This window comes from Mustela nigripes, chromosome 3 (genome assembly GCF_022355385.1).
Source record: "Mustela nigripes isolate SB6536 chromosome 3, MUSNIG.SB6536, whole genome shotgun sequence".
NCBI lineage: Eukaryota > Metazoa > Chordata > Mammalia > Carnivora > Mustelidae > Mustela > Mustela nigripes.
The window spans coordinates 177,369,671-177,391,627 of record NC_081559.1 but is presented as its reverse complement, the minus strand read 5'-3'; the positions used below and the strand labels follow the sequence as shown (position 1 = coordinate 177,391,627).

At 39.9% G+C, this 21,957-nt stretch overlaps 1 long non-coding RNA gene across 7 annotated transcripts in view; it reads right to left on the bottom strand.

Annotated features, from left to right (window-relative positions):
- The window catches only part of LOC132014254 (uncharacterized), a 268,817-nt gene that overhangs the window by 15,708 nt on the left and 231,152 nt on the right, over positions 1-21,957 (bottom strand). For 5 of the 7 annotated variants that reach the window (XR_009403259.1, XR_009403255.1, XR_009403256.1 and 2 more), the window contains 2 exons: positions 2,423-2,539; positions 1,014-1,124 (listed from right to left, as the gene is read on the bottom strand). This is a non-coding gene — a long non-coding RNA (uncharacterized LOC132014254). Of the gene's footprint in view, positions 1-1,013; positions 1,125-2,422; positions 2,540-2,666; positions 2,738-21,957 lie in introns of all 7 variants that reach the window. The other 2 variants (XR_009403258.1, XR_009403254.1) reach the window with 2 other exon arrangements.

Here is a 21,957-nt window from a genome sequence, read left to right as displayed (position 1 = left end):
AGATTTACAACTGTTGCACTCTGAATACATCTAACAAAGGTAATGACTTACCCCTGGAATGCCATGGTGGGTCTACTGATTGGGAAAGAGGGTAGTAAAAGGGAAGTAGGGAAGGGAAGTGATTTAAAAAGAGAAAGAGGAAGGGAGGCAGCGAGGAAGAGAAGGAGAGAGAGAGAGACCAGAAGCAGAGAAAGCAAGGAAAAAGAAAGATGGTCAAGTACACCTAAAAGTTATCTCTTGATGACTTCTTGGTACTCAGGCTATGTGTTAACTGTGCTCTTCCACCTTAATGAGGCCTTAAGGAGAGACAGGTATCCATGAAAAGAATCTCATTGGAGTGGAGAGTCTATGTCCTTCCCGCAGTACATACTCAAAATGTGTTTCCGCAAACCGAAATCCAACAGCTGCACAGATTTGTTCTGTGGCCACTAGGTAGGTAGTACTGAAAGTTGTGTAAAAAAAGACTAAGTTGAAAGTTTGAGGCTATTCCTTAAACAACTCCAGAGAAGAAATTCCTTGCTCATCCTTGGTAGTACACAGGTCACTATGAGGACTGCAAGGAACGTGAGTCAGAGGAGATAATTACTCAGGAAAGTTGCCCAATCCCCTAACATCCGGTGGTGCCGAGAGACTCTTAGTAACCACAAGGTGACTCCCAGGCAGGTGGCCAGAGCACAAAGAAGGTTCCTATCTGCAAAAGGATCTATAGCAAAAACCATATCATAGCTTGAATGTACGTATCTGTTATAATGTAGAAAATTCTTCCCCACTTAGGGATCTTACCTGATTCCCACCCCTACCAGGGTTGGCGGGGGGTGGGGGGAGAGAAAAAAACCTTTGTGAGATACATGGATTAAAATGATCCCCACACTGGAGATAAAGACTCAAGTCTTGGGCAGTGAGTGACTGAGAGAGACAACCCTATCTCCTTTCTGGATGCATCCTTTTTTAAGAAGATCATAATTAAGGACTCCTGAGTGGCTCAGTTGGTTAAGCGGCTGCCTTCAGCTCACATCATGATCCCAGCGTCCTGGGATCGAATCCCATATCAGGCTCCTTGCTCCACAGGGAGCCTGCTTCTCCCTCTGCCTCTGCCTGCCACTCTGTCTGCCTGTGCTCACTCTCTGATGAAAAAAAAAAAAAAAAAGAGCATAATTAATCATGACATAGAGGATTACAAATAAGCTATAAATATTTAAAAACAACCACCTGTCGAGGTGCTGAAAATCAGCACTAGTGGGCCACCAGTGAGGCTCCATCTTAGAAGGAAAGGGGAGCCTGGGGAGGTGTTTTGATATGAAATAGCAGTACATTCCACCAGGAAATGGAAATTAAATATAAACAGTATATTTTACCAGCAAAAAGATTATATATAATGCACCACTACATAGATCTTTCTGGAGTGAACCAAATGTCACCGTGTTATAGGTCAGATATTTTCTTAATACTAGCTACTGATTATTAAATGTCTAAAGTGCAGAATAAGACCAGATTCTTGACATGCATTAACAATCCAGTTGGAACAACTGCCCTATGTTATAGGTCATTAGTACAAGATTATTCTCCATTCATGTACAAGGAGACTCAGGCCCAGCAGGCCAGGGCACCACAGCTGGTGGATGGCAGGGCCATGATTCAGACCCAGGTCGCTCTGACTCCCAGCTCATGCTTTTTCCGCTGCTCTATGCCATCTCGTCTAAGCCCATAATTAAGCAAAATAATATACTCTTCACAAATGAAAAGATCTCATGTACAAAAGTGACGAGACGACTTTTGGTTGATGGGCTTCCAACTATGCAGCAGATCCTTTTTCTGGAAACCGCATTTGGCATAAGGGGGCCTCAAGTCCAGACAGTTTTCATGACGTAACTCAAGGTCTCCGTCAATGTTAGCCTTGAGTCTGAAATAACTCTGAGCCCTCCCATCCTGGCGTCTTCCCTGCAACGCCCCCCTAATCCCCCCAGCCAAGCTCAGACGGCCCACGGGACTTGCAGGTGGGTGAGCTGACAATGCTGGTGGGGTTGGAAACAAGGTACACCGTGATCCCCTTCTCCATCTCAGTAACTATTTCCAATGCTCTCACTCTCTCTTGGAGCTTATTCTCGGCTCTGTAGGCCTTCATGTTTGTTTGTTTTGCTTTCAGGTTTAAAAAGAACTCTTAGCAGCAGTTCAAGACTTTTATAAAATTAATCCGCCGTCACTTAGAGCCATCCAGAGGGCTGCCAGAAAGGAACGGCCCTCTGTGAGGTGGTGTCTGAGACCGGATTTTGAGTGTGATCTGGTTTTGCCTAAAACTTATTTTTCTGGGTTTCCCTATATCTCCATTCCCATCTACCTTGTCTTCAACAAAGAGAATCTCCCCCCAAGACCTAACGTGAGCCAACTGTACCCCCCACAGTTCTCATCACACCAGCAGGCTCACCTGTGAGTCCCCGTGATTCTGCAGCTCTGGTTCCTCAGCAGGTCGCTGTCTCCCACAGTATTCCTTGGCCCTGTGCTTTGTCTTCCTTGAGACACTTTTCCTACCTGGGTTTAGTTTCTGTCAAAATGGAAGCAATAAAAAATAGTGAAAAGAGGCTTCGAATGAAAGTCCAAAGAACTCAGTCTGGGTTTACTTCCCCCTTCCCTCGCTCAACTGACGACGTAACCAGGGCCTAGTCACCTACCTGTTGGAAACTCCTTTTCTCATACATAAAGCAGAGATCACAATAATAGGTGTCCTACTTGTCTCACAGACCTATAGTAAGGATCAGAAGAGAGAGGAGACAAAAAAGAACCCAGTAAAATGTGAGGGAAGCATTGATTTTATTCACTGCCACTCCTGTGACTGGAGACGTCACAGAGCTCCCTTTGACAGAGGGGAGGCAGGACGGGAAGTGAATTATCCTACACGTTGTCATGTGATGGAGTAAGGTACAGAGTGTCGAGAGGGCCTGGAGGAGGGATCCTGAATGATGTCTGGAATAGGGGACGCAGCCAGGTTCCAGGAAGAATTCACAGAGGAAGTCAGATTTGAGGCAAGCTATGATGGCCAAGAGAACCAAGAAACAAAGAGCATGTCAGGGAAAAAGACCAGCATATATAAAGAGCGGCTCATGCTAACATAAATTTTGTCACCTAAGTGTCAGGGAAGGCACAGTGGCTTTAAGTAGAAAGTGGAATAACAAGAAGTATGTTTAAGAGAGATCATTTTAGAAGCAGTAGGACAAGGAAAACAAGAGAAAAATCAGTTTTTGTTGCTATTATTATTATTATTATTGCTATTATAAGAGATTAGCTCTGATGTGAGCCTGAATAGAGATTAAGTATGAGTTGAGTCAAGAGTTCAATTATCCTCTGCATGAAGGAAAGGGAATGAACCATGGAGGAAGACTGAGAAGGGGGAAGAGGCATTGGCCTTTGTTCCAGGGTAAGGTGACACTCCAGAGTAGGATAAAGGCTCTCTTTCCAGGTAAATTTAAAGACATTCTTTTGCAGGACAAATGTCTTCTGACATAGAAATATAGCTCTGGAGGCCTGCCAAGAGGCCCCCGAGGGGGACCCCAGGAGAATGCACTTGGGTCTCTTATGCAAGTGTCTCTACACCAAATAGCCATTGTATTTCCCCCCTGATTTAACACTCTTCTCTTATCCCAGAGCCATCAGCCATGTCAGGAAACTAATTGGTCTCAGCTGTGTCGAAAGAAGAGCGAAGCTTGCCCAGGCTGGAACCCCGTGATGGAGAAAAACAGTGAAGATAATGGTCAATGTTTATTGAGCTATGAATAGAGTTAGGAGCTTAGACAGATTACCTTATTATCTCAACAATCTTGAGATGAGAGCACTGCAGTTAACCTCATTTTATAGGTAACAAATCTAAGGTTTAGAGTGGTTACAGAACATGCCCAAATCGCACAGCTGATATGCAGTGTTCTGTCTCCAAAGATAATTCTGCTTGCTCCTACCCTGGACCATCTCCCGGCTTTGGCCCAAGTGAGCAACAGAGTGGACACCAAGGAGGCTGGCAGAGTCATGGGGAGCCATCTGAGACAGAGCAGCCGTAGGGGGCCCATGGCTGAAAGATGTAAGAGGCAGCACCAAGGCACTCCACACTGGGACGGTCAGAGATGTGGCCTGGGGCTCCTCTGAGAGCCAGAAGAAAGGTCAAGGAAACTCAAAATGAAGACTAAAACCCTGCTCATAGTGATGAGTGGCACTGAGCTGCTGGACTTCAGCCTACCCAGTGTGGCCATGAGTATTGTTTTTACCAAGCAGAAAAGAGGAAAATATCAAGAAATTACAAAGGGGCCCATAATCAAATTTCAGACTTGAAAATTCCTGAGAAAAACGCCATTCTACATAGACCTAAACAAATGACACGCTGATAGCACACTGTTTTTAGAGCCCTCTGACTTCATCTGCTGTTCTATTATCAACTCCACTGTTACTAATGGATTTTCTTTGGAACTCAATGCAAGCAGTGCAAGGAAGAAACTGGCCACAGCACCAGAAGCTTCTTTAAAGGCAAATAACACCACTCTCTACCCACGGGATCTCCGAGACGTGTGGTTGCCTTCCAAACCAGTCCCCAGGGAGCCGTCTGGAGTCTTAGCTCTTCACTTCCATAATCCCTGTAGAATGTTCCACAGTTCGCAGACGGTCTCACCGCTGGAATTCTTCCAAATAAAGGAGCTGCATCTCAAGATCCCTACCGCTCAAAATGCAGAAATCTAAATCAGCAGCAGCAGCAGTATCTGGAAGCTTGTTCGAAATGCAGGATCTCAGGCCCCACCAAAGACATAAGAAACCAGAATCCTTGTTTAACAAGATCCCCAGGTGATCTGCGTGCACGCTGAGTTAAGAAGCATGGCTTATGATCGCCTCGGGGTTCTAAATACCAGGTACCACATGGGATGTAATATCTGTATTACAACATGAACTTGGGTATGGGTTTGTACCGCTCAAATAATTAATGAGGCCTTGCATTATTGACATCTCAACATGTGTCCCTCTCTCTTGCTCTGCTAAGCACTGTTGGTGATATTGAATTAAAAAAAAAAAAAGTCAAGATACGATCCTTGTTGACAGCAAGCTTTAAAATTCTGTTGGAGAATGAAAATACATATATGCTCAGATTGACCTTTCAGAGAAGGGAACATGACCCTGTCACTGCTCTGCATAAAATAACCAGGATTTGCCCATACCAATGGGCTGAAGTCCATACCACAGCAGAGCATCAGAAGCCTTTTGGAAACCTGGAGCACACCCTCCTCCCCAACCTCATCCATGGCCACTGCCTTTTTCCCCCAGTGCTTTGCCCCAGGCACACTGACCCTGAAGGTCCTAGAATGTGCAGACCTTGCTCCCATCTTCATGCTTTGCCCTTGCAGCATGAACTTGCCCCTTCCTGCCCTTCCCCCTTCCTAAGATGGCTCTCTGTAGGCTTACCACAGAACGCTTTCCTTTGGCTTCAGATTTGGGGGGATTCCTGCCCTGCTCACACATTCCCATTGCAAGTTCTGATTTTTTTACTGTCTTCTAGGTATAAGGTCTGGTTGAAAGAAATAAAAATGGTCTATGAAACAGCCATAAATCCGTGATGCAATCCATCACATCACCGTCTCCATCTCACAACACACCTAGAGCCCCATCCCCAGGACAGATGTGCCCTAATCCTTTTCCCTCAGACTTCCCTGCAGATCATCTGACCTCCTGGCTAAGCCCTGCGGGAGCTAGAGACTCCGTCCTAGACCTGGGATATCCTTCCACACCCCCTTCATTCGGGAGACTCCTGCTCATCCTTTATATCTCGTCTCAAATGCACCATTACTTGGGAAGCTTCCCCCACTTCCCCGAAGTATGTTGGTCCTTCTCATCTCATTTCCAATATCACTTTGCATCTGAGGACTTATCTGCTCGATTGTGTATCTTTGCTCGCCTGTGTCTCTCATCTGACTCAGTCTTTCTGGGACACAGACTTATCTTCTAAGGCATGAATAAGACTGGCTGTGTATTCTCAGTGTTCTGCAAATGTCTGGCACAAAATAGACCAGTGCTTTAACCACTGCTAAATTAATCATCAGAATCAACCACACGTCACTTAAAAATCCCTGTGCCTGTGCTTCGTCCCAAAACATCCTGCTTCTATAAGTCTAAGATAGGGTTCAGTCATCCCTGCTTTTCAAATGCTCCCCAGATAATTCCGAAGTCAACCAAGATTTAAAACACTGCAGGAGGCCCTTTCTAAGGTCTGTTAGTGATAGAATGATCCATCCTCTGCTTTTGGGCCTGATCCATTGTTTTTCTAGATAAACCGAAGGTATCTTGATTGCACTGCCTTGATCCTTGGCAGCTAGATACACACTTTTTACCTCTACCTCCTGACATCACTGCAGTGATAGGAAGCAGGGTAAGTACTTACATGCTCAGTTGTTGGGGGTGGTTCTCTATGTATAATAAGAGGCAGAGAAGAATATAGCCGGTGTGTAACTGGTGTAGATTATGATAATGGCAGACCTTTCAGGCACACCTCGTCTTCCCTGTCCAATGTTCCTGAGATATCATGCCCATACCTCTACAACATCATCCCCAAACTACCTGGTGTGAGCATGTCTATGCTTAAACTAGACTGCCCCTGTTAGACTCCCCGAAGGAAGGGCTATTCTCTTGGGTGCTATCATCTCAACTCCTATCCCGGGACCTGCCACATAGTAAGTGCTCAATAAAGGTTTGATGATCCCTGACTCCATGCAGACTGAATGTCGGTATGAATAATGAGTGCATGAGAGGATCTGGATAGATGGAAAGGAGGAGGAAGAGCATTCCTACAGGAGTGCGGGTTCAGAGTCAAGGACTTCATGGGCCTAGGGAGGAGAATGAGTTTGGTACATGTGTAAGACAGCTAGGTTAGAGTTTCTGAGTATAGCTTCCCCTCTTTGGAGAAAGCTGGAGGCCTCTGTGGTTCCTTCCCATGGGATTGTAACAGTGGACTGCTGTACTATGGCAGGAGAGAGCTGTGCTGGGAGTCAAGCAGAATTATTCCTAACTCCCATAGAATTTCTATGTCGCTATCAATAGAGGGAGGAAAGAAAATGAAAGGGAATATTTACTTAGTATTTATTTTGTGCCCAGTGTTTTGCATATGCTGTCTCCCTGGACAGCAGTGACAGCTTCTTGTGCTATGACTGTCACCTTTCCCCTGGTAGAAATGAAAATGAAAGAGTTTAAGTGACTCTGACTTGTTCTTTTCCCTGCGTATTTTGCTGCTTCCATTCACTTAAGCCATCTGGGCCTCCGTTTCTGTAACTTGAAAATGAATGGATTGTGTTCGATTACATCGCAGGTCTTTTTGGTTCTAAAATCAGTGGGTTTACCCTGGCCGTTTCTGGGGGTTTCTCAACCTTGAGGCAACTTCCTTTGACGCCTGCCTATTACTTAATATCACACCATTCAATAATGGCTTTATTAAATGCAAGAATTGAGTTGATGCACCTGTGAGGCTCTGGGACCTAAAGACAGTGTAACATTTTGCTCCGGTTTAAAAAGGTTTGTTCACCGTCCCTGAACAAATCGGGCATACTCTTGATTCTTCGCTTTTGCCCGTAATTACTCTCCACTTATAAAAATTCTACTCCCTTCAGAGTCGAAGTTGACCCCCTCTTCCACGAAGGCTTCTCTGGCTGCCAGTGATCCAGGCAACATGGGAAGGAGGATGAGATGATTGCAGTTGGTGGATCAACGGAGTCTGTTACATCTAAACCTTGGGCTGCTCCATAATCAGGGAATGGATGATGGGAGGCAACCACAGGGTCCAGGACATTTCCTCAAGGGGATTTAAAGAAAGAAGAGTCCAGAATTGCTCTTCCCTAGAATCTCTGTTTAAAGGACCTCATTATCACCTTAGAAATAGACTATATCTAGCTAAAAAAAACTCTATCACCCCCAGCTTTCAGATTCTTCACACACTTTTCACAACCAACCTCTGCCATCACATACCATTAAACCTGCACGCACCCAGCTCCCTCACATGGAAGATGTCCCTCTGCTTGGGGTAGTGGTGGAAAATCACTGAAGAGGACTGGCTTTATGCGTTACATCTCTGCCTGAGGAATCCTGAAGCGGTCAGGTCACCTTCCATGCGAGCAGAATCACCTGCTTGATGGAAACATTTCTTCTTTTGAATATACCTTTGTTCACCCTTAGTAAAACAAGCTGGAATTTGCATTATGTAGCCACAACCAACAAAACAGAAGTCCTTTCTCCCGAGTATACACACGTATTATGGTCTCCGACATGCAACCCAGATGACTAGGCGATATGTTAAATGTCCTGGCTCACCGTGCTATACGAATCCTAGTGAATGACTGGTCCTGGGGAGCTTCAAAATCAGACAATGACTTTTTTGTCCTTTGAAGGTTATCATTTAACATTTGCTCACTTTCGGGTCCCTGATACATGGCACAGGGACAAAACGAGTCATTCGGTAAATATTTGTTGACTCAATCCAACAATCAATGAATTCATCTCGATTTCTTTTATTTTTCTCTCCCCTAATATGACTCTGAAAATGTGTCATCAATATAATAAACACATTAATTTAATACTGGAAAACCTGAGTCACATAATGGAAGAAACCTGTGTCCCCAGGGCTTTGCTAATGTTTCTGTAGTTATACTTGTAATTCATCTGTTTTTACATGCCTCTCTCCTCCACTGGACATGTGTTTTTTAAGGGAGGCAACTGTCTTACTCATCTCTGTATCATCAACATTTATTACAGTGCTCAGCTCATAATAAGTTTAGTAGTTGTTTATTAAATGAGTGAGTAAATATATTTCTAAAATGATTGCTGTGCCTACATTGACTTCCTGGCCCCTCCTCATCCCTCTCCTAGATTTTTTTTTTTTTTTTAGAATTCTCCGCTCCTTCTCTGTTGTATTTAGAAAAGCAGTTTGTGGGAAAATTGAAAGTAAATCTTTCTTACAAAAATGTAGAAACTCCTGATATAAACAATTTTTAAATGTCTTCTAAATCACAAAATCATAATGCTGGAAGAAACATCACAAATCCTTCAAACATAAATAATATATTGAGAAACCTACCTAGCAATGAGGTGAAATTGGTATGTCTATTTGATAAAGAATATGTATGATATATTAAAAATGAATACTTAGAGAAAGCGTGTGAACAATCAACACACAGGAGAAATTATAAAACGCAAGGGATAAGTATATAGAAAACCTTTCATACAGATACTGGTAGGGAGTATGGGGGGGTGGTTCTAAGAGCTCTTGTGTTCTGTTCATAGGGATACAGAATGGGTCTGCTGCTCTGGCATTACTGGCTTTCTATGCATATAACCCAAGATCTTCAGTGAATACCCCAAAGGAATTCTCACATAACATCAGAGCAACTAAGAGAATTTGGCATGGAATCAGAGGCAATCTGAGCATCCATCAATTGGAACACGAATAGATAAAATATGATGCACACATCCCAGGGAATTTAGTAAGACAGTACAGGCTACAAATCATAGTTTCACATAGCAACAGTGCTTACTGAGACACATGACACAAGACCATTTATGTCAATGACTAATACACGCACGCAAAGCGAAAGGTGTTTTGCCATAACATATACAACCCAAAACAAAGCGATTCACTTTAAATACATGACTGTGGAAGGAACCAAGATGCCCTTCAACGGATGAATGGATAAGGAAGATGTGGTCCATATACACTATGGAATATTATGCCTCCATCAGAAAGGATGAATACCCAACTTTTGTAGCAACATGGACGGGACTGGGAGAGATTATGCTGAGTGAAATAAGTCAAGCAGAGAGAGTCCATTATCATATGGTTTCACTTATTTGTGGAGCATAACAAAAAGCATGGAGGACATGGGGAGTTAGAGAGAACGGGGTTGGGGTAAATTGGAAGGGGAGGTGAACCATGAGAGACTATGGACTCTGAAAAACAATCTGAGGGGTTTGAAGTGGCGGGGGCGTGGGAGGTCGGGGTACCAGGTGGTGGGTATTGTAGAGGGCACGGACTGCAAGGAGCACTGGGTGTGATGAAAAAAATAATGATACTGTTATGCTGAAAATAAATTAAAAAAAAATAAATAAATTACTTGGAAACATTAAATAAATAAATAAATAAATAAATAAATACATGATGATGGTAACTTATAGTGGGAAGGGGTTTGGGGTATGGACGAATAATGATAATGGTGATAACTAGGAATAAATAATTATAAAATAATTTACATATTATTATATATTTTATACACACACACACACACATAATAAAAATAAAAATAAAAATAGGGAGCCCATATGGTCCATATATGAAAATGTTCCATGAACTAAGCAATATGACGAACTCCAGCCCAGCACGGGAGCTCCAAAAGAAAAAAATTAAATGAAAAGAAGAAAAAAATGCTAAAACTTGTTAGAAACAGAATTAATGTAAATTAAAAGCATAGGGTAACTTTCTCACTTATGAAATTAATAAGAGATGTATTTTACTTGGACCGATAGCCCCATTTTTGTCATTTACCCAGGATAAATAATGATCAGCACTGCTATTTAACTTTAATTCTGTATGTATAATCCAATAGAGTTAAGCAAAAGAAAAAATTAAAGGTATGAAAATTAAAAAAGTAGTATTTGTTATTTTAGTCTATATTTGAAAAACCAAAGAGAATCAACCAAAAAATGTTTTTTAAATTTTTTTTAGGGTTTGGATTTTTTTATTTTGGTAATTTTTTTTATATTACAAAGAATAAGCAGATTTGCTAAGAAGACAGGGCACACATTTCAAATCTTTCAATTAGTAGCTCTTCAGGTAGAATCAAAACTAGTTTGTAGGTATAAAGAAAAAGTCTCCAACCACAATGGGACAGAAACAAAAAGAAACTTACCATTAGTGTTTAAGATCTAGAGAAAGAAAATATTTAGGTGAACAGCCTTGAGCAATGGAAAGGGCCAGCTGAATGAATACCCATGTCCCCCACCCTCCACCCCTGCCCCCGCAAGACCCACCTCAAAATATCCATAGGCCCTAACTAATCAGTGGACTACTTACAACTAGGCACAGTTCCCAGTAAAGGCAAGATTCCATATGTCACCACACCTCTTCACCTTCCCCCTTTAAAAACAGCCCCACCCACCTCCTCCACTGCTGTCCTACCCACTGCCCCCTTGGGGTGTATTCAATAAACTTTCATCTCCTTGGTTCTGCCTTGGGTGAATTCTTTCCCCACCCATACCACAGGTTTTACTCAATTGTTACTCCAAATTTGGGGTCCCATCCAATCGAGAGACACCCCATTTAGGCACCACGGAAAACTGTAAGATTCTTCTGAGAGACAAAACAAAGGCTTGAGCAAACAACAAGCCACACCATGATCCTGGATGGAAAGAATTGATGTCAAATCTTTCTAAATCACTCTGTAATGTAATGTCATTTTACTAAACATACCAACAGGTTTATTTGCGAAACAAAGAGCAAATTCCAAAGCCAATGCAAAAGAACAAATAAGGATATTCAAAGCAATTCTAAAAAGGAAAAATATTGAGACAGGACAACCTATAATAGATGTTAACATATTGTATAAAGACAAATAATTTGCAGAGTATATCATAGGTAGATGAACAGAAAGGTGAATAGAAACAAAAAACAATTCAAAAAATGGTCCCAGATGTATACAGGGATTAAGTCTATGATAAAGGTGGCATGTCAAATCAGTAAGGAACAGAAGGATTATTCAATAAATGGTCCAAAATAACTAGATGGCCACTGAAAGAAAAGTCTAGCTGGATCAATAATTTAAAAATGAAACCATGAAAGTGCAAGAAAGCATTAAAGTGATTTTTGACACATAATCTCTAAGTGGCAAAGGTCTTCCTAAACATGACATAAAAACTAGAAGTAATGAGGGGTGCCTGGGTGGCTCAGTGGGTTAAACCTCTGCCTTCGGCTCAGAACATGATCTCAGGGTCCTGGGATGGAGCCCCACATCAAGCTCTCTGCTCAGCAGGGAACCTGCTTCACCCTCTCTCTGCCTGCCTTTCTGTGATCTCTCTCTGTCAAATAAATAAGTAAAATCTTTAAAAAAAAAAAAAAAACAAGTAATGAAAGAAACAAAATAAAAAGTGAAAATTTGACCATAAAAATTCGGACATAGCAAAATCTACAGGGACCAAAGTCAGAATTCTCAAGGGCAAAATGAGGAAAAGATCTGCAATTTATATTATAGAAAACAAGGACCAATATCCCTGATATATAAAAAAACTCCCATAAACATTTAAAAAAAGATCAACAATCCAATAGAAAAATTAAAGGATTATTTAGAGAAAAAATAATAGCCCTTACACATGTATAATTATGTTCAAACTTTTTAGAAGGTAAATGCAAATAAAAATTATGGTGAGATACCATTCGCCCCTTCCCCAACATTATTAGGAAATAGTTTAAACATTTGTTAATACATAGGTTGTCAAGAACATAGGGAAACAGACATTTTCCTACATTGCTGTTAAGAATATAAATCGGTAGCTCCTCTAGGAAGAAAAATTCATCAGTAGCTATGAAAATTAAAATTGCAAATATTTTTGACACAGAAATACCACATCTACATATTCCTTCTGCAAATATACTGGCACAAGTATATTTGCTGCTACCTTATTTGTAAGAGCAAAGATTGCAAACTATTGTTTCCAGCCTTCCACTGAAAATGTTTTCTCTTCCTTTATTGCCTTGGGCATAGTAACAATGTTGAGTTTCAAGTTAGTCTCTGAATTCCTGGGAACCCCTGTGGATCTGCGTTTATTTCCTCTTGTTTCTACTAATTTTTCTTCAGGTTGTCATGACTCCCTAAAGTGCCTGTTGTTTGGTGGGTTGGTTTGGGTGGCTGAGATTTTCTACTTATAAAATTCTTTCTAAAAATAATGTGACGCCAATTGTGGTTACTTTCCACAGAGATGTACCTTTGTTTCCACCAAGCGTTATTAGCAATCTTGAATCATCTCAATCGGATTTCAGGAATTAAGAGGTGATGATCAATCCCTGTGAGGGTTTGCCGCTTGGTATTCATTCATTCTTTGGGTTTATCCCTTTGGAGTCCCAGCCCAAAGTTGAGGGTCACCTTGGAGTGTCCATAACTCCTTAGGGTCCCATGAGGTTGTCACAAAGTCCTCAGCATCATTCTCAGCCAGGTCTAAAACACCCTTCCTCAGAGGCTGGGCTCACAATCCTGGGTTTCCACTTCCCTCAACTCCTAACCAAGTAATTCCTTCTCTCTGTTTAACCCTTTACTACCTTCAGGTAGATACATTTTTATATAGCTAGTTTTTCTGGTTGTCCTCATGGGAATTATCCCAAATTATCTTGTGTGATGACCATGAACAAAATTCCAAAAAAATCTACATGTTCATCCATCAATGAATTATGGTCCATTTATACAACAGAATAAACTAGTATGTATTTACGGTTAAATAACAAAAATATTAAATAAATGATGGTACACTTATTTAATAGAACACTATTTGGCTACAGAGTCACTATTTTTTAGGTGCTGACATATACCAATCTTCAAAATATATTGTTTAGTGAAAAAGCAAGCTACAGAAGAGTGGACATTGTATGCTATCATTTAGGCACAAACTATCTCTAGAAGTATTCAAAATAATTTAATACTTGAATTCTTTGGGGCTTAGAAAAGTGAATAGCCAAGGCATAGAAAAGAGAAGAAAATTCTTTAGTTTTTATCATTATGTACATCTGAATTTTGAAACCAGTAATATATTATCTGTTTGATATAAAAGCAGATAAAATAAACATTAAATGATTTTTAAAAATGGGTAAAACTATGTGCACGAACCTATTTGTTGCTGTAGTATTTATAATAGCAAAAAATTAATAGTAACCCAAATGTTCATCTGTAAGGAAACGGTTAAATATGGCCAGTGTCACTGATGGCATATTTTATGATAATATGAAAAATAAGTATGGAAGTTATGTAGAAACATGGATACCTTACTTTTCTATCGCTGTGCAATAAATTAACACAAACTTAGCGACATAAAAACATCATTTGTTCTCTTATTGTTGTGTAGAACAGAAGTCTCACGTGGTGAAACTAGGTTCTCTGCTCAAGGCTTCACAAGGCTGAAATCGAATTGTCAGGTGAACTGAATTCTTGTCTGAGAATTCTGCCTCCCTCAATGGGAAAAATGCATATTATTAAAGAAAGAAAATAGCAATGACTCTTAAAGATATGCAAAGATATTCAATCTTAGGAGTAAGAGAAATTATAGTGAAGTTACCCTTTTCATCTGTCAGACAGAAAAGGTTTTAAAAATTTGCTAACACACTGGATTAGGAAAGGTGTATAGAGACAGATGCTTTCCCTCATCATTCTAACTTCTATTAAAATACTGCATATAGTGATATACATAAACTATGATAACAACCAGGCAAAAGGAGCTGTGTGTGTTTGTGAGTGAGTGTGTGTGTGAAAAAGTATAAAAGAGAGGGTATGAAAATGTTAATAGTCACATAAAAGAACTTGGGTGACTTAATTTTTTGTTAATTTTGAGATTTCTAAGTCAGGTTACTATTTTCTTCTATCATCAAAATTGTATTTACAGAGGAAGAACAGTAACTTTTTCAGCCTTTTTCTGCTTACCACGGCACACACACAAAAAGAGTAGATTTATTACAGTGTCCCAGATCATTGTTATTTGTTGGTATTGCTGAGATTAGGACATAGGTCCCTAACCCCAGGTCCTTTATATACCATGTTGTCCTGTCTCTTGCTGGAAAACTCCAGATGTTGGAGAGTATGACAATTATGGAATGCTCATTAACCCCTGTGTGCTCACTACTTACTAGGTACATTTATGTGTAGTTAAAACTCACAACAATCCTATACGATAGATTTCATTTCATAGTCTCACTGGGTTTTTAATCCCAGCTCTGATCCAGAAAAACAGTGAGATTTGGCAAGGATTGCAAATTGGAGTGAGAGTCATTAGAGTTGTGCATAAACTGAGCCAGATACCTTTAATACCCTGCCTATCTCTTCCAGCATTTAACCACACCCATACTTGCTTAGTCAACTTCCAACTGCCCGCACCTTTGACTTTTTGTCTGAGGTTTTCCTTGACCACAAAACCCTGGGGAAAGTTTGGAAGTTCTGGAGGAATTAATGTCTCCCACCTTCCTCCAACAGCTACCGCAGCCCTTGGGCAAAATGACTGAGATGCTTGTTCTATTCAATTTCCCCTTGTTCCCCAGAAGTATTAAGTTCTATTTATCTGCAGAGTAATTCCCTTGACAATATAATCTGTCTTCTTTTTTTTTTTTTGTAGTAAAAACATTTAACATGAGATCTACTCTTTCAATGAATTTTTGAGGATACAGCACACTAGTGTTGACTATAGGCATGATGTTGTACAGCAGATTTCTAGAATTTATTCATCCCTTTCCCTAAATCCTGAGCAGTCATCTTTCTACTCATTGCTTCTATGGGCTTGGCTATTTTAGATATCTCATATAAGCAGAATTTAAAAATACTTGTCCTTCTATTACTGGCTTATTTCACTTAGCATAAAATCCTCTAGGTCTATCTGTGTTGTTCTATACTGCAAGATTTTCTTATTTTTTAAGGCTCAATAATATTCCATTGTATATATACTACATATTTTTTATCCACTCATCTATCAATGGACATTTGGTTGTTTCCATGCCTTATCTATTGTGACTAGTCCTGCAGTGAACATGACTTTAATCAAGGTCTTGGTCAGGGCTGTGGTCTCATCTGAAGACTTGACTAGGAGAGGGTGGCCTTCCATACACACAGGCTTGTTGGAAAAATTCAGTTTTCCAGCAGTTATTGGACTGAGGGCCTGTTTCCAGTGGGCTATTGGCTAGAAATGCTTCTTAGTTCCTTGCCACAAAGCACCTTCCTAATATGGCAGTATGCAAATTGAGAAGGCAATAGAAAGAATCTGCTAGCAAGATGGAAGTCATAATTTTAGGTAACCCAATTACAGAAGTGATATCCCATCATCTTTTCCTTATTGTAATGGTTAGAAGCAAGTCAAAGGGTGAGCCCACATTCAGTGGGAAGGGATCCAATGAGGGTATGACTGCTGGGAGGCAGGGACCATTGAAAGACATATTGCAATATACCTGGTACACTAGTCAAGTTTAGATCAAGTTTAGATAGGAAAGAAAGATCCTAGGTCTTCCAGGAAAAAAAGTCCGTTTTGGTTTGTTTGAGGTACTCTTGGAATCTTAAGGAGTTTTCCCTCATGGAATTAGCTTTTCCTTAAGCAAATATATTCTAAGAATGAAAGATGGCTCTAAAACTTTATGGGTCACGATAAGAAGACAAGCAGGAAATTGAAGTTATTCATGACTAGCTGAATTGCAGAAAACAGGAACAGTATATTCAATATTGGTGGACTAATCTGGATAATGGATATTGACAAACTTAAATCAACATATATGCATTGGACATACTCTTTTGTATATAGTAGGGATTTAATACTTATTTGGAAAGAAATCAAATAGAATTAGATTTAAATGTATAGATTTCAATTATCTTTGCTATACTGTTCATGCTTTAACTTTTACCAAGAGCCATTCTGCTTCTGCTTACAAGTGTGATGAAGAAGAACTTGCTCCTTAAAGTAGAAATAAAACTGACTATAAAAATCAGAGTCCATGCTATTATTACTCACTTCTGACAGAGCTGTGCTTATAAAATACTAAGGGCTTCCTTCTGCCTAATCTGAGGGGATGTTCCAGTCCACCAAATGAAAAATAAAACTACCTTCAACAGCAGCCAAGGAGTTAAGAAGCTGGGTATGAAATTGTGTCTCCCTCATTACCTGCAATGCATGGCTGAGATTATTCCAAGTAATGCCTGGGAATCTTCTACTAAAACAATCACAAGGTGGCTTGGGAGTTTATGCCTTTTGACCAGGTCCACAACCCACATCTGCCACAGAGAATTTTAATTGATATTATTCTAGAAAATAGTTCCTATGCTAGTATTAAATCAGAAAAAAAAAGCAATTTAACACTGCATTATTCATCATTCTAGCATAAATGAAAATAGAATGGATTTAGAGTAGAAAACTTCTTTTCAGCAGAGAGAGGTTTTCTATATAACCAGACTACCAACCACAAGGTTTAAGGTTTGGGCCCCATACTACAAAAACATATGTGACAAATGAACAAAAATGTAATTTCTAAATCACCTTTTCCATAGTACAAATAAGGCAACTGCTTTTTCTATGTACTATGATTTGAAAGCATTGTTTTTATTTTTATAACACTGGAATATTAATCATTAAGTCATTGAATATATATATGTATATCTACAGAGAGAGAGAGAGAAAGAGAGAGAGAACTTTACTGAAAGTTTTAACTGTTCCCTTATCCATTATATGTCTTTGTGAGCTGCTTCCTACTGTGTTTCCTACTTTGTCTTTGTTTTTACTGTGTCTTTCCAGACAAAGTGGAAACTGTAATGGACTTTGAGTCAAGAATGTAATTATCCAGATATGTAGGATTTTTTTTTTCTTCTTAGAATTTACCAGAGAAGTTCCTTTTGCCAATTAAGACAAGAAGCCATTTACGTTTTTCAAGTAAGAGAAAAGACAAGGGAATTTGACATTTATTGAGCATCTACTATGGGCCAACCATTTTGGATGTACATACTTTCATTGAGTGATCACTCCTATAAATCAGTACTGTTATTCCAGTATAATAAATGAGAAAACAGAAACTAGGAAATCATGGAAGGGAAGAAAACTAAAATTTGTTGAGCAAGTGAATACTAACACGAGAGGCACTTCATATTTCTACATTTATGTACGCGTTCCATATGCATCCCCATGTTACTGTTTTAAACAAACTTGGGCTCAGAGTTGTTAAATAATTTATACAAAATCATATACTTAGTAAGCACTTAAGTTGAGCTAGATTCTGAGTGGATCTGATTCACTGTATTTTTCCCAATTACATCAAAATACTTCAGCATAAAATTCTTTAAATGTAGCTGCTTGCAGAGGCACTAACAATTTTAGATGGCTTCCAGCTCACAAGGGGAAGGATGCCATTCATAAAACTGTTGTGTTCCCCAGCAGGGAAAGGCTTCTGGGAACGTTTCCAGAATTCAATCCAACCATAATTAAATAAATAGAATTAATAAGAGTAAACAATTAGAGGCATCTTTCTCGGCTCAACTGTATGGTCCAGTACCGGTCACCAGATCTACTCTATTATAATTTCTTTTCCTTCTTTTTAATTCCTACTAAAATTGTTGAACATTTGTTGCTTCATTGTAATTTGTTTTTTTTTTTTTCTAACTTATTCATCCCCTATTCCAAATTAGGCATTCCTTGGGGACAGATACCTTGATATATCCCAGGCATCTAATACCTGGTACTTAGTAGATGCTCAATAAAAATCAGAGGAATGAATGACTGAATAAACAAATGACTTCATTAATAAACAAACATGAACAACAGGATATGAAGCCAAACTCATTACCTAGCTCTAGCAAACTTTGGAATTGTCTAGAATATTATGGTTACATTGAAGGTGATGTGATGCCTCTAGGCTGCCTCAAGTTATAGATTTAGTTTGGCAAGTACTTAGCCAAGACTCAGCTTACTTGAGTGGTACCCACCTCTGTCCCACCACCACTCAAGATGCTGTAATCTTTATCTCTAGTCACTGAAGGACTATGGTCACTCTGACTCTGTGATTCTCTAGGACATACTCTCAGTTCTCCTTCATTCCTCTGTTCCAAATATACATTTTGTTTTAATGTTTGCAAACATGTAAAATGTAGGCTTTCCTTCTGCTCAGAAGAATGTGTACAGATTATATGCTGAGGGCAAGAGCATAAGTTTCAGGTCAGACTAAATAGGTTCAAGACTAACTATCATTTATTTATTAGCATGTGACTTTCAAAAACAGGATGTCTACATGAAAAAGTGCTCAACATCACTTGGCATCAGGGAAATACAAATCAAAATCAAAACCACAATGAGATACCATCTCACACCAGTCAGAATGGCTTAAGTTAACAAGTCAGGAGATGACAGGTTTTGGTGAGGATGTGGAGAAAGGGGAACCCTTCTACACTGTTGGGTGGGAATGCAAGCTGGTAAAGCCATTCTGGAAGGGTCCTCAAAAAGTTGAAAATAGAGCTACCCTACGACCCAGCAATCGCATTACTGGGTATTTACCCTCAAGATACAAATGCAGTGATCCGAAGGGGCACGTGCACCGGAATGTTTATAGCAGCAATGTCCACAATAGCCAAACTATGGAAAGAACCTAGATGTCCATCAACAGATGAATGGATAAAGAAGATATGGTATATATACACAATGGAATACTATGCAGCCATCAAAAGAAAGGAAATCTTGGTATTTGCAATGATGTGGATGGAACTAGAGGATATTACACTGAATGAAAAAGTCAATCAGAGAGAGAAAATTATCATAAATTATCATATGCTCTCTCTGATATGAAAAATTTGAGAGACAGGGTGGGGAGTCGTGGGGGGTAGGGAAGGAAAAAATGAAATAAGATGGGATCAGGAGGGAGACAAGGCATAAGAGACTCTGAATCTCGGGAAACAAACTGAGGGTTGCTGGGGGGTGGGAGGTACGGACAGGGTAGCTGGGTTATGGACATTGGGGGGGGGGTATGTGCTATGGTAAGTGCTGTGAAATGTGCAAGCCTGATGATTCACAGACCTGTACCCCTGGGACAAATAATATATTATATGTTAATAAAAAATATCTATTATTAAATATCTAAAAAAACAAAAAACAAAAAACCCCAGGGTGTCTAAGGTTTAGCTTCTCATGCATAGACGGGGATAATAGAAGTACCTACCCCAGAGGATTACTGTAGAAATTATATGAGATGATGAACCAAATGCTGTGAGTATGGCTCCTAATATATTATTATTATAATAATAGAATGAGAGTAAGAAAGTGCCTTTTTATTTGGCTGGCTGATTTATAAGTACTTACGAATTAAAACCAGGAGAAGAGAGAAATCCCCTTTATCCTTCTAAAAAAAACACTGAGCAGTCTGGTTGCAAGGACAGGAATATCAATGGTTTGGCCCAGCTTTAGATCTTGTGCCCATCCTGGCAATGAGAGTGACTGCTTTGGCTGTTGACCTGAGTACTGAGGCCTCCTCAGGGGTCTGGATGGATGAGGGGGTGGGCAGGGGAGTGCTCTCTTACCCAAACAATATGGACTGAGTGGGAGAGGAGGCAATAGTTAAAGGAAAATCGAGAAGAAAGAGTTGCTCTGCATCCCTATAGGACTAAACTAACTAGGGATAACCGATGTAGGATGACCTTACTAACCAAGAGAAATGAAAGCACCTTCACACGCCTGCTTTCTCTTAATGAAAGGCATAACTTCCCAAATTCAAGCCAGTCACTTACTCCTACAGAAAGTATGCAAATGAAAGGACAGGATTGTGCAAATAAAAAGATGGATTTTCCTCTGTGTATCTGTCCTTGTTACAGTTTAATACAACTGCTTGTAGTCCCTTGTCTCAGGAAGGAATCAGAGTCACAAAATTCAGACATAAATTGTCAATATTTCCTAATATAGCTTTTTCCAGAAGTTTTTGTAAAAGTAGAAGTCATAGAGATGCTAAGTTCCAAATAGCACTTTCAGGTCATTTTGTCCTAGAGTCATTTACCCATGGGTGGTGGTGGTATGGGGTGTGTGTGTGTGTGTTTCAATGGTGGCGCTATATGTGTGTATGTTTCAGTGTACCTGTATTTGTGTTTCCCTTATTCTCTTCCCTCACATTTCTCCTCATAAGAAATTACTCCTCTCAGTGCTTACCTACCACTCAAGCCATCAAACATGGAGGACGGAACACAATACTTCAACAACATAACTGTCTTTCTGGAATAGAACATCGGATATACAAGCAATTTTTTTTTTTAATACGTTCACATGAAAAGAAAAATAAGCACATGTAGAAGGTAATTATGGAGGTCACAGGAAGTTTCTTTTCTCCTTTGGTTTTTAAATGAAACATACATTTTCACATTAAAAGAAAATTCTGGAAAGATATTGGGATGACCATTAAAAAAGGATATGAACTATGAAAAGCACAAGTAATAAATAATGAACACAAATAAACAGCCTGCCAGTTTGTCAAACTCCAAGCCAAGCGTTATATTGCAGGATTTGAAGTGAATGAGAAGACTGCAGAAACTGATACTGAGCCACACAAAGAAATCTCACCTCATTCCTTTGTGTTCTTAAAACATGGATTTTTGCATGACTAGTGCATCAGATAACTACACCGAAACATCATTTTATTTAATATGACCAATTCTAGAGAAGTGAAAACCTGGAACCACTTAGAAATGTTCCCAGTTCTGGGTTGGGCCTGTTTTGCCTGGAGGTTCTACAAGCCTACAGCCAACATTACTTCCAAGATGTATCAAATAAAACAATGGTATCACTAAATGAAAATATCACTGGATATTGTAGACTACCTTTGGAAAAGTGTCTTATGAAAACAAACCTCAATCATTTAATTTGACAAGCCAACTCCATTACTAAAAGTATAGCTGTATCTTCCAACAAATCTTGACTCATACTGGTAGCTTCCTTCTTAGTTCCCAAAGAAAGCACTATCACCCACCATGTGCTTACTATGATAGAAAGGTTCCTATCATTGGGTTGGAAGTGGCCTTCTTCCTTAAAATCCAACCTTATTTCTTTCTTAAAGTCTCAATATAGGTGCTTAGGTGGCTCAGTGGGTTAAGACTCTGCCTTCGGCTCAGGTATGATCTCAGGGTCTTGGGACCCAGCCCCACAACAGGCTCTCTGCTCAGCGGAAAGCCTGCTTCCCCCCTCTCTCTCTGCCTTCCTACTTGTGATCTCTCTCTCTGT